This window comes from Vidua chalybeata, chromosome 7 (genome assembly GCF_026979565.1).
Source record: "Vidua chalybeata isolate OUT-0048 chromosome 7, bVidCha1 merged haplotype, whole genome shotgun sequence".
Classification (NCBI taxonomy): Eukaryota; Metazoa; Chordata; class Aves; order Passeriformes; family Viduidae; genus Vidua; species Vidua chalybeata.
In genome coordinates, this window is record NC_071536.1 from 13,385,218 (window position 1) to 13,398,262 (window position 13,045).

At 41.3% G+C, this 13,045-nt stretch overlaps 1 protein-coding gene across 3 annotated transcripts in view; it reads left to right on the forward strand.

The window, feature by feature from the left end:
* Positions 1-9,463: 9,463 nt before the first annotated feature.
* INO80D (INO80 complex subunit D) overlaps positions 9,464-13,045 on the forward strand; it is a 45,924-nt gene continuing 42,342 nt past the window's right edge. Inside the window, exons 1-2 of one of the 3 annotated variants that reach the window (XM_053948475.1) lie at positions 9,464-9,502; positions 10,794-10,863. The gene's annotated coding sequence lies outside the window, so the exon portion shown is untranslated. Of the gene's footprint in view, positions 9,503-10,283; positions 10,347-10,793; positions 10,864-13,045 lie in introns of those variants that run through there. The other 2 variants (XM_053948476.1, XM_053948477.1) reach the window with 2 other exon arrangements.

The following is a 13,045-nucleotide window of genomic DNA, read 5'->3' on the forward strand; positions in this document are numbered from 1 at the left end:
TTACCTGTGTAATTCATGTAGCTCATGCTTCTTCCATGAAAATAATTCAGTAAGCAACTCAGACTCAGTAAATCTGGATTTTCTAGAAAGGGGTTTACATGGCAAAAATACTAGATTGTCACTTCCTTGCAGAGTATCCAGGTATGTTAATATTAAACCCTGGTCAGAATTTGAATGCTATTTTTGTAATGTACTTTTAAAGCAAGTTGTCCCTCATACCTAGGTTATGCCAATGTTCAGACCTATCTGTGCTCTGGATACTTGTATGTTTCTTCATTTTGTTTCAGTTGAGACTACTCTTGGAGGAAATACAAATCATTTTGATATTGTGGAAAAAAAATTGCAGCCTTCACACAACTTCCTCATACTGAAGTGCTTTAAAAATTAGCAGAAAGACTAAAGGCCTTTATACCAGTTCAAATACAGAAAAAAAGTTCTCAGAATAGTTTCTCTATGCATTGATCCTTATATAGCAAAGTGGGGGAAGGGGTTGTGTGTGGTATTTTTTAGTTGGGTGGTTGGGGGTTTTTTATGCTTTAGAATAACTTCAGAACAGTGACTCTCTCCTCTGTATTATGCTGGTTCATGTAAATTTGGAAGAAGGATAACTTCCTTTTCAACTGGCTACAGAAGTTCAGTGTAATTTTTCCAGGAATTGTGAATATGGGAACAGTATCATAAAGCCATGAATTCCAACTGTATTATTTAAAAAAAAAGGTGTTAATTTTGCATGAGGAAAAGCTACCCTTTTCAATGTAGAATAATACTGAGTGCATGGGGGTCTGCTGTAGAAGTCTTTAGTTTTACAAAATTCCTTTTTTCTTCCATGTTTAAAATTTTTCAGTAAGAAACACGTAACTTTTTAAAGCATTTTTTTCCTTTTGCCCAGGAAGAAGACTCTTCCTGGTTATCCTGGTATATCACAGTGTCCTCACACGAGTTAAGTGTTCAGTGTTGGACATGGTTTTACTCAGCCTGCCATCTCCAGTTACCAACAGGGACAGGGTCAGTTCTCATGGTGATACAGAAAAGGGTAACTGTTCATTTTATTGAGATCCTGCTAGGCATGTTAGCGAGGCAGCGAGGGAGACTGAAGTCTGGTTTTAATGTGGCAGTTCACAGGACCAAGTACAGCATGAAACCTTCCTCCTGTCCTTGTGGAATGTTACTTGTTTAGCAGGAGCAGGGGTTTATTGTCACATAGCAAAACAAAAATATGTGTGACATATGCCAAAAATAGGAAGAAAAAGTGTAGCTGAATCCTGTATTCAGAAAACCATTTGGTTCTCAGGCGCCTAAGATGAAAACCTTTTCTTCAACCCCCCCGCCCCCACTCCCATGTTGTACAAGCACAGGGGAGTAATTTCAGCTGTGCAACAAGTTAGTTGTCACTTCAGAATTTAAAAACGTTCAAAAGCTTTAGATTTTTTTTTTTTACCTTAAATGCTGTAGCATTACTTTGGGAGCTCTGGCATGCGTTTTGGTTTTTTGACAGCTCTATGTCCTTCAGTTAGTATGCATAGTAGATTCTTGTTCTGTTCAAAAACTGTCCAGCCTTTATCAAGAAAGGCAGGAAGGGGAAGAAGTACATGTGGTGCTCTCTGTCCTGTTTCTACTCTCTTTCCGACCTAACTAGTCAAGTACAGAGTTTTTCAGCCAAACTTGGTAATAGCAACAAGGCTCTTTATAACTTTGACTGTTGGAAACTAGATAGGAAAGAGAAATCTAAATTAGCATTCTTAGCCACTGAGTTTAGATTGTAGCCCACCCCTTATCTCTTCTGTTTGCTCTGGTGGCTGGACAGTTGGTGCACATGAGGACTTTTACCCAGCTAGTGACAAAAGTATAACAGAGGTCTGCAAAGGCAGGGAAGTGACATAGGCTAGGCAAAATATTTGAACAAAAATTACAGAAACAGGGCTATTTACACAACTTACCTCTGTTTATTTAAAAGACAAAGTTTACAGTCAGTGCTACTATTTGTTGGTCCCGAAGCTGCAACCTCAGGTTAGAGAATTATGAAAAAGTGGCATTGAAGAATTGGGATGGTGGGAGGTAAACACGCTCTTAGTATTGTTCCTGTAGTTACAGTAAGGGCTGACCAGCCAGGTGATAACACTGCCTGAGCCGTCAGTGTGCTGATGCAGCTCACTCCTCATGCAAGGCTGGTGAGTGTCTTTATCCCGACTCTGCTGGGGTGGCAGGAGCTTTGTTACGCTTTGTTTTGGAGCTGAGCGCAGCCCTGGAGGAGCTGCAATTCCTGCAATTCCCCGAGTGCAGCCCTGCTTCCACCTGGTGGCCAACTGGCAGAACTTCTCAGCGGGTGCATCGCCAGTTACCTTCAGGTGCAGTAACCTTCATCTCGCCTGCTGTGCACTCCTGCCTGTACAGCCTGCCAAGGAACAGGAGAGATGGATGGGGTTGGTCATTAAGTATCCTCCTCTCTGAGCACAGCCCGGTGTAAACAAGGCTCTTGTGTGCAAACTATTAACCCCAAACGTGACTTAGATTAAACCTTGCCTTTTTGTAATCTTGTCTTCAGCAGGTGGATGTGGGGAGGTAGAGAAGGCAGAGGGTGTGTTAATTCAAGGTAAGACCCATACTATGCAGTTACACTTTCAAGCAAGTTTAGGCCAGATGAAAAGTCCAGCAAAATTAGGCCAATCATAAAAATAGCTGGAACCGACTTCTTTAAAATGTATTTTGAAGCACAGCTCAAGGCAGAAAAGAAGGTGTCTGTAGCATTTCCCCAAGAAGTACAAGATTTTGGATCAGTGCCTCTTCTGAGGCTGATAAGATTCTTGCAAGACAGTCTGCTACATGCTTGACTGGGGGATGTGCTGTATTTTAATGTTGAAACCAACAGAAAAATAGTTCAGCAGTGTGGCAGACTGGCATCAGCCTTAATCCAAAGGGGAAAGGTAATATAACTTCTCTGTCCCCACAACACATCTCCTCATAAAATACTCCAAACAATGGCTAAGCCAAAACATCCTCTCCCAAAACAAGACAATCTCCTAATAATTTGTTGTGTTGACCTTCAAATATGCAGTAAGATGAAATCACCTTTAGTGCTGAAGGGTTGGAAGATGACTCTCTCAAGGCACTGACAGGACAAACAGAGAAAGCAAGAGCAGCAAATAGAAGAGGACTTCAGGTGACTACCAAAATGGAAAAAAGTAATAAGTAAATGGGGAATTCTGAAGAGTGGCTAAAAGCTAAGGACTTTCCTGACAACTGCAGTAAGCTTTCTATAAGGAGTACAAGAACCCCACAACATGTCAAAGTGCATAAGTTCTCTCAGAATCACCTGAGAAGTTTTTAAATTCCTATTAAAAAAAAAACCAAAAAAACCCCAAAGCCAAACACAACACACAATTTTCAATTTATTAACAGATGTTAACAGATTATTATTATTTTTCATAAAATGCCAAATGGGCACAAGTACCTTTGAGAATAAAATACTGAAGTCTACAGAGAGTCACAAGGAGAACTTAGTTCAGAAATGAACACCAAATCCTTCACTGTGTGTGTGGGCTTACACAAGTCATGGTCCTTTCTGTTGTGTAAGGTTTTATCCAAAAGGCACTTTACAGTAACACATATTAGTTGATGGAATGATGGCACAGAGAGACATAAATAACATATATAAAGCCTTGTAATTCAAACAAAATGAGTGATTCCATAATCAGCAAAGCCTGCTATGCTAAACACTCTTAATACCTATGTTTTCCTCCAGCTACATGTACACATCTATTCACAGTGCCTAACACTGAGAAGTCTACTGAGATTTAGAGGCATAAGAGGTAGTAGAGACATCTCACTCAGCCAATGCTGAATTTTGAATATAATTAACTAATATTTCAAAGAAGTAGTTTTATTTCTTCTTGTCATCATCTGGACACCTATGTTTATGTTTGAAATAGATCAGAGATGAGAACCATGTATCAAAAAGAAACATACTAAGAGCAAAAAACTTTTTGAAAACTTTCAAAATCCGCTGGAATCCCATGACCCTAGACACTAATTAAGCCTTATGCTTTGATGTTAGCTTAGCTCCAACTATTTTAGAAAAATCCTGTCCTGCATGCCCTTTATTTCTCAATTATCCATCACAGGATATTCCACACCTTTGTTGGAAGGCTTAAGAGACCATTGATTTGGTCCAGAGTGGGAATTCTCATCTTTCCATCCTGCAGTAGCGACCAAGACCTTCGGCAACCTGAATGTAAATGAGTAACTGGACTAATAGCAGAGAGGACTGGTGATAAAGTGTGGAGCTTCTTAACCACTACAATTACAGTTAATGAAATATCAATAGACAGAAGCAGATAGTAAAAATACAGTAGTATACTTTGAATTAACAGAGGGCTTCCCAGTAAAATGGGACGGTATTAGAGCATTCTGCTGGGACAGCTTATTCCATTAATTTGTCCTCTATTTAAAAGTCTCCACAGATGCCCAACGTACTCTGGACAACCTTCCCACAATTAACAGTCTTACTGTTTTGTCTTTGCTGAGCTTAAGGAAGACAATACCATTTATTTAATGCAGATTAAAATACACATTGATAATGAAGAACAGATTAGTGAAGTCTTAGTTAATTACTATTTTCAGTACAGTTCACTATCAATTAATTATATTATAATAGCTAGCATACATCTGTTCCCAATTGGTTAAATACTTCTGCAGCTATACTCCTAACTCTTACTGAAACCCACAGCAAAATTCCCATTGCTGAAAAAAGCTTTAATGAAGCCCCTAACACTCAGGAAAACAAGGCTAGTCGTGTACACGTCATGTTGCTTTGCTAGCATTTGGGGCTTTAAACGAAATAAAGCAAAGTTACTCTGTTGTATGTAGGGCTTGTCCTATAGTTTCAGTTGTGCTATCTGCCACACAGGAGTGCACTAAAGCACAGGTTTGAAGGAGTTTAGCAGCGGAATTAAAAAGCTCAATTTATGCCATAACTTGGGTATATTCCCCAGAGAAAAATCCTCAGATCATGGACAGTGTTTTTAACATAAGGACTCTGTGGTTTGGAAGAGTGGCAAAAAGCATGCTGGTTATCAAATACATACAACTGCAGCAGAGTAACTGAAACCCAAATACACAAGAGACAACCATTGCTATGAAATTTTCATGTTAAAGAATTGTTGAAAAATAAGAATAAGCATTTTTCAAAAATAGTAATATGCTGGGATTTAATGGTTAGCTTTACCCCAGAAACTGTCACTATTACACAAACTAATACCACATCACAGTTGCTCAAGACATTGCTTAGAAGAATGTATCATAACTTCGGGTTTTATTTAATTTTTCGCCCTTTTCAGTCTTTAAATGCCTAAAGACAAGATATTCTATACAAATGTGGCTCTTCAGATAAGAAAATCTTGAATTAACAGCTATCACTTAGAGTTGTTCTTCCCCTTAACAACATTCACCTGCATTTTAAATAAATTGTTAATCCCTTTAGCATGCATTTGAAGACATTGGTACTGTTTCCTCAGTATGTGTCTTTCAAGAAATAATACCAAGATGCTGACATTGTAACACTATTTGTGGAGAACTCTGTGCATCACATGCACAGAGTCTAAGTCATGCTCCAGAAATTCTTGAAGTCTGCACTTGGGGTGCGTACGACCTTGGGAGAGAGTCAAGGTTCATTTCTTGATGCAGCCTCCTCCAGTAACTGGTGTACAACCTAAAGCACCTATTTCATTGCCTTATTAGACTCACAAAGCTTATTCACTGCATCGCTGCCCTCTGTCTCACTGCTAACACAAGTGAGACACATCAGCACAGAATGCCTCATTAGCCAAAACCTGTGATTTACAGAACATGAATGTTCTCTGACCACTCTGTGCTCAAGTGTACAATAAGTTTACTGGATGGAGCAGTTGGTCCAGGGATGAGGCTGATATAAATCAAGGCAGATGGACCCGTTCTGAAGAAATGCAAGTTCTAGAATAAAATTCTGAATGTTGTACAGGGGACCTTTTGTGTTTTGGGTTTACACATTGTACAGAAGTGTAATTTCAGAGCACTGCTCTACCCATCAAAATCATCTACGTTCCAATCATCTTGTCCATAAAGATAAGCAAATATTCTTTAAAAAATAATTTCATTTTACATTACTAAAGCTAGCAGACTGCTCCTTTAGGTTGTTACCGTGTAACATTATATTTTCAGCAAAACAATTAAAATAATATTTGCATCTCTTAGTAAGTTAGTGAAAAGCAAGTTACTCTCAGGTAAATAAAGTTTTGTTAAATAAATTTATCTATCCATGAAGTACAAATTTTTAATTTCTCTGTTGAATGATTATACCATAGTCCACACAACCAAGATCTGGCAATTTTTTCCTTTTTACTTTCTCCTCCTTAAAAAAATTGAATTTTTTTTTTTTTTGGTACAAGATACTCTAAGTTTCCCATTTCAAGTTTTCCTATTCCAAACTTCCAGATTCAAAATGTTTCTCATTTTGCTTGGTATTAACCTTCTGGCTTCACAATTAAAACACATCAAATAGATCTTATGATGTCACCAAAATGTGTAATGCTACCATGATGCATGTTTAAATTTAGGCAGGCAAGTAATTAATACTGATTAAAGTCAGTATCTGCAAAGTCAAACACATAAGCCCAAGAAAAGGTTGTTTCTGTGTTCAGCTTCTCAAGTGCATTCATAGCCATTTCTCTAAAATGTTGAATCACCTGCATCCCATTTTAAAAAATACAGTTCCAAGATACTAAGTGTGCTGTACAGATATTAAGAGTACCACAGAGAGATACAGCATAGATTAGTTGTTCACGGTGTGCCTCTCTTCCTGAAACACAAAAACCATCTTAATAGCCCAATGAAGAGAACTTGAACTGTAGTTGAATTATACTGAACTACTGAATTAAGCTGAAAGTAGCAATTCTCTTAACACAATGGTTGGTACAAGAAATCAGTTCACAGAAACTGGAATCTGGGACTCAAGCAAAATCCTACCAACTTGGTAAGAGTTTTATGATCCTTCAAGCACTTCTGAATTAGTAAGGCCTGCAACCATTTGCAAAACTGGGGTCTGAGAATTTGGCCCTTTATCTATCTATTTAGAATAAAAGAAAAGGAAATACTAGTTTATGCTGCATTTGTTGAATTCCTAAATTAAGATAATTTATTTGCAATATTTCAAAGGATTTGCAGTTTTTCAGTCATCCTATACCCGACCAAGGTTTGTAATCTCTCATTCCTGTAGTGAATTGTAGGTATAGGATATAAAAGTAGTTTTTGCTGGAACAGCTTACAAAGAGAATAATCATACTTCCATGCTCTGAAGCATACAATAATGACTAGTAAAATGATGAAGGACCCTAATGATTGCATTACTTCTATACAAAATACAAACTCTTTTGAAATACAGGAGAAACATATTTGTTTGGGTTTTTTTTTTTTTTTTTTTGTTGTTGTTGTTGTTTCCTAACATCAGCAGAACTATGCATTTAACAGATTAATAACTGAAAAATGGGGGGGGAAAAAAAACAACAGAAAAACACCTCCCATGCAATAATTCCATTGAATGCAACACTCTGGATTATTAAAAATGAGCTAGGTAGACTAAGCATAATCTACAAAAACTCTGCTAAACAAAAACAGTTTGACACAAAGGCCAGCTGACTTTTAATTATATTTTAATTGAAACCTATTTATCTAAATGAAAAACCCACTATGAACACACAAAATACACTCACCATGCAGGCTGGGCAAACTCAAAGTATGTTTTGAAATGCGGTCGTACCTAAAATATGGGACTTAATTTTTTTTTTAAGATTACAAGAACTGAACTAAACCAATATATTTCAGATTTGGCAGGGGAGAGGAAGAAGTTGATAATATACCAAGTAATTCAGTACTTCATCCGTATGACCTTAGTCTGACTGCAGTTCAATTAGTCTACACCACCTGAATAATTTTTACAATGGAAAAAACATAATGTATAGCTCATTACTTTCCTAACTATTTCCTCTTCCTTCGGGACAAATAAAAAGACATCTTTGCAGTTCATCTCTGAATAGGACTGTGGATAATACTACTTCAAGAAACATTATCACACATCTGCTGAATACAGTGATCAGTGTCTTCACCTACAGATACACCACAGCATCTGACACTGTTTTGACAGCATTTAATATATTTTTTACAATCTAGTAAAATAATCTGCAACAAAGAAAAGTACTATTAATTTATATTACAAGACACTGTAGTATAAATTTATAGCATTTCTCGATTATAAGTTAGGAATAATATTCATAAATATCAAGAACAAAGCCCTTAAATCAAAACAGTAACTTAAAAATAACCAAACCAGATTTTTAGAAGGCTGCAAAGTGCTTTGAAAACATTAAGAACAAAACTCAACTGTTGCCCCCAAATTTCTTGCTATGAGTCCTGTTTTTTCACATCCCATCCTTTAAGGGCAGACAATGCTAAATTTATGACAGCACAACGTCTCAGATATCTATCATAGGTTCCTCTCACTCGCATTAAATCCTCCATTGTTTCTCTACATAGCTTACTCTAGAAAGAAATAAAAAAAGTAAAAATTTAAAAGATACGGGGTTTTTTTTTCCTGCCTGTATATCCATTTTTATTTACAATGCCTTGAGAGAGAGAAAGACGTTATGGTACAGTTACACCAAACTATCCGACAACAATCTCAGCTGTTTACTAAGACTAGGAATACCAAAAAAAAGTTACACAAACTTTCACAATTACACACTAATTTTTAGAACCATCACAAAATGACAAAAAAGTTATCAACTTTAAAATACAGAAAAAAATTACATAGCTTTAAGAACAACGAAGTTACTAAAAATATATTTTTTACCATACCTCCTTTAATTTTTTTTTTCCAGGGAGTTGATCTTTACAGATTATTTTAAAAAAATATTTCTTCAGCCAAGAGCCATTGTATTTTATTTTTATTAAAAAAAAAAAAAAGTCACACAAATGATAAAATATTTTGTTTTGGCCATTTGTCTCCCTCCTCCAAATGGACACTTTATAAAAACCTTCTGTACTTTTTTCCCCCTCCCTCTCTCCCTCGCTACTACCTTCAAGATGGTAGGAAAGTTGTTGTTTTGGAGGGCAGAGGAGCCGCTCTCTGATGTTATGTCCTCTCAGTGCCTGTAGTGGTGCTATAGGAGGCTGCTGGCTCTCTTCTTGAGCAGCCCCAGCAGCCCTGCCTTCTTTGCTGGAGAATATATTCAGGGATTCCCCTTAATAATCACCTACCCTCTGAGCACTTTGTAGTTTTAAAATAATAAAAGAGCCCCCAAAGCTTCCTCCCCACAAAAAGCAGGATCTTCTCAGAGACAGGGGGGCAGCAGCTCCTCAGCACAGAGCCCGAGCACATTCCCAGTCCCTCTGCTGGGGAGGAAACTCTGATCTGTCAGCCCAACAGAGGGAAAGGGGGGAGAGGAGAGAGAGGAGGGAAAAAAAAGCAGCTGGAAAGGTAAGCCAGGCCCGGCCTGCATCCCCGGGCTCGCGTAGCGCGGCAGGCGGTGCGGAGGGTGCAGGGCGGGCGGGGAGGCGGGCTACGCGAGGCCGGGGATCGGTCGGAGCGGTGTAGGCCGCAGTAGGGGGTGCGGGGAGCCAGGGGGGTTTTTGAAGCTTTCGGGCGCCGGGAGGAGCGCCGGAGGGGGGTGAGACGGCCGCCGGGGCACAGCGGGAGGGTCGGGGCGCGGCGCCTTTGCCCGGGAGGTGAAGGGCGGCGAGCGAGAACGGGGGCGGGGGGGCGCTAGGCCTCGGCGCGGCGCGGCCCGGCCGCTCCGTTCCCCGCCCCGCCGGGCCCCCCGCGCCGGGCCCCGGGCCCAGAGCGGGCCGAGCCCCGCCGCCGGCGGGGCCGGGCGGCTGGGGGGAAGCCGTGGGGGCGCCGCGGCTGGGGCCGCTCTTCCCCCCCAAGCCCCCCCGCCCCCCGCGCGGGGCGAGGGGGCCGCGGGACGGGGGGACGGGGGCGGCATTAATTTGCCGAAATGACTTTTAATGAGCGGTGGCGGGGTCGGGGAGCACCCCCTCCCCCAGCCCGGTGCGGGGCCGCCGCGGCGGAGGCGGTGCCGGTCCCGCGGGGCTGCGCCGGCCGCGGCCTGGAAAGTTTCGCAGCGTTTTTGGGGTGCTTTCCCCCCACACCGCCGCCGCCGCCCACCCCCCGCCCGCAGCCGTGGGGACGGTGCCGGCGGGGCGGGGGCACCTCGGAATGCGGCCGCAGGTTCCCCCCCGCCCGTCCCGTACCCCCTTTTCCCCTCGTCCGTGACCCCCTTCGGCCGGGCCGGTGGATTCGCCGCACAACTTTTTGGGAGGTAGTGGGGGGTGGTTTTGGGGGTGCGGGGAAGCCCTCGGAGTGTCCCCCCCGCCCCCTATGCTGCCGGCACGTGGGGCGCCGGGCCGGCCCCCGGAGCAGGGAACGAGGGGCAGGGGCGAGGGGCTGCCCTGGCAGCACCTTCGGTGCCGGGCACGTGCCGGGGCCGGCGGCTGCCTGAGCCCTGCCGGGGCCGGGCTGGGGTCCCTCGGCCATCCCACTGTGCCAGGACCCATTAGCGGGACAGAAGCCACAGCCCGCTGGCACCTCAGCCAGGGGAGGGGTTCGCCTCAGTAGCCCCTACACGGCAGGGGCTGTGTCGGGTCCCCTCTCATGTCCCTGTCGGCACCCAAACTGTCCCTGTGGGCTGGGGTCCCGCTGGGCTGCGGCGTCTGTGTCAGGTGCTGCTGCCCCCCAGGACTGAAAATGAAAGGATCCTTTTTTTCAGGGAAAAGAACGTCTGGTAGTTGTGAAGTGAGTGCACTGGAAGACCCACCATCACACTTCACCCCGCACAGGTGAAATAGCTCCGGTTTCTAATGCAGGAAGTGGCACGTTTTGGTCAAATATTCCTTAATGTGTCTTTTAGGTCAAAATTATAATGGCTTTTTATACAAGTAACCTCAAATGAATTTTGGAAGTGACAGTGACACTCACCTTAAAGCCTTATATTATACCATCTGATTAAAATACATAGAGTTAGTTCTAACTTTGTTACTCAACAATGTGCAATACAGGTTTATTTTACAGCCTTTCAGTTTTTGAGGGTTGGGAGACTTAAAAATAAAATCGACAAAATTAGGGCAATGCACTGTTCCCCTTTAGATAGGTGCCCTCTCCTATGGGCTCAGCTGTGGTGGCAGTGTTTCGTGCTCAGGCCATACCAGGTACCACTGCTGATGGCCGAAGTGGAGCGCTCGTGAAGCTGTCTCTTACAAACTGGTGACATTCAGCCTTTCGCATGAACTGTTTGTAATATATACAAAGATCACACAAGTTTTATTAATTGTAAAGCTAAATTATTTACAGAAAGCAACGCAATATTTACATACTGGGGGTTATTTTGATGTTCAGTATTTTTGTGATGAGTGATTGAATTTGTGTGTAGGACCTGGTCCTACAGAACTGCGTGTAGCATGTTCTCATGGTATGGTAAATCATCAGGAGGTACAAATTTATTTTAAGACCACACTGAAACTCCAATAGCTTATACCTGCTGAAAGGTTCCTCTGTGAGGAGCTCTATTGGTTTTTATTGAGTATTCCTACTGAAGCAAGAATGATACTGTATTGTGAGAAAATAAGTTTGTTTGTCTTTGTAGTATTGGGACTAAAAATAAGACAAAGATACTTTGTTTAATCTCATCTGGAAAGGCAGGCTATGTGTTATTTAAATAAATAAAAGACTTTGACTTACTTCTTTTTCCCCAAGTACAGATGCAAGGTGTGTTGTGGTATGTTTAATCTCTACTTTATCTCAGGATATTGCTTTTGGTATTTTGAGATAAGATTTTTAAAGTACATTTCTGCCATGTTGCAATGTCATAAAGGGTCCATTTGTTGCTGTATCTGAAGGCCGCCTCTTTGCAGCCCTTCTCATTCTGGCAAAACCCAGGCCTGTTTCTAACTGCATTGAAATAACCATGAGTGACAACCTCCCTGTGAGGGTGAGAGGACTGGGGCCTGGAGACCTTCTGCTCAAATAGAGAAATCCTTGTTCAAAAGACTTTCAAGATACAGAGCCCATCTTGAACCTTAGGTCAGGAATAGCCATGTTTAGGAAATTATTTTTGAAATCTGTAGGAATGTACTCTTGGCAGTAGTTATAAATTTTCCTATGTAAGTTCTTTTTTCTTTAGAAATCCTCTGAAGTTTCTAAAATTTGTAGTCTTAAATGTTTGTTGTTTTTTAGGGTTGGGCTGTCTGTGTCAGGTTTTCTCTAAGATACTATGAGGTACAGATGAGTGAATCAGCTGAAGTGAAAATTCCTGCTTAAGTTCATTTGATATAGGAAAACAAAAAGAACCTGTTCAGTTTGTGAGCAAAAACTTTTTTGCTCCTCATAGTTATGTTTTCTGCTCTTGATTGTAACCAGTTACAAGTCTGTAAGTTCTCTAGCTGTTCCTATTATTAGGAATAATGCTTAAGTTTAATTCTGTATTTATTGTGTTATATTCTAAAGCATAATCTGTTTTACCAGTGTTGCCTAAAGCATTCTGCTGCTTTTCTGTTAATACATTGGACATCCTTATGCAATGTAAACTGCCTTTTGCCAGAACTGAAGTAATAAGCTTTTGAAAAGGCAGAATGAGGACAATATTGCTTCTTTCTTCCTAGGTAGATCTTAACATATGAAAAAAGTAGTCCAAAATGCGATTCCAGGCGGTAACTAAAAATATCTTGTGAGATCTTAACATGTTGAATGCCTTGATCTGTCAGGGTACTTGCATGTGTGTTACAGTACCTGTATTTCAGAGGCCTTCCTGAGTAAGGACTGTACTGTAGTTAGTAAAAATGTTCTGTACAGGAACTCTTGTAGCTAACTTTGGTTGCTACCCAGTGTCCTCTGTCTCAATTTGAGTGCTTTTACTGACAAAAAGACTCTTGTTTCCACAATTACAGCATTCTTGATTTGGTAGCTGAGTGTAGTAGAGAATTGAGCTGTTAAAAGACTAGAACTAAGCCAAACTTATGGTTAGAT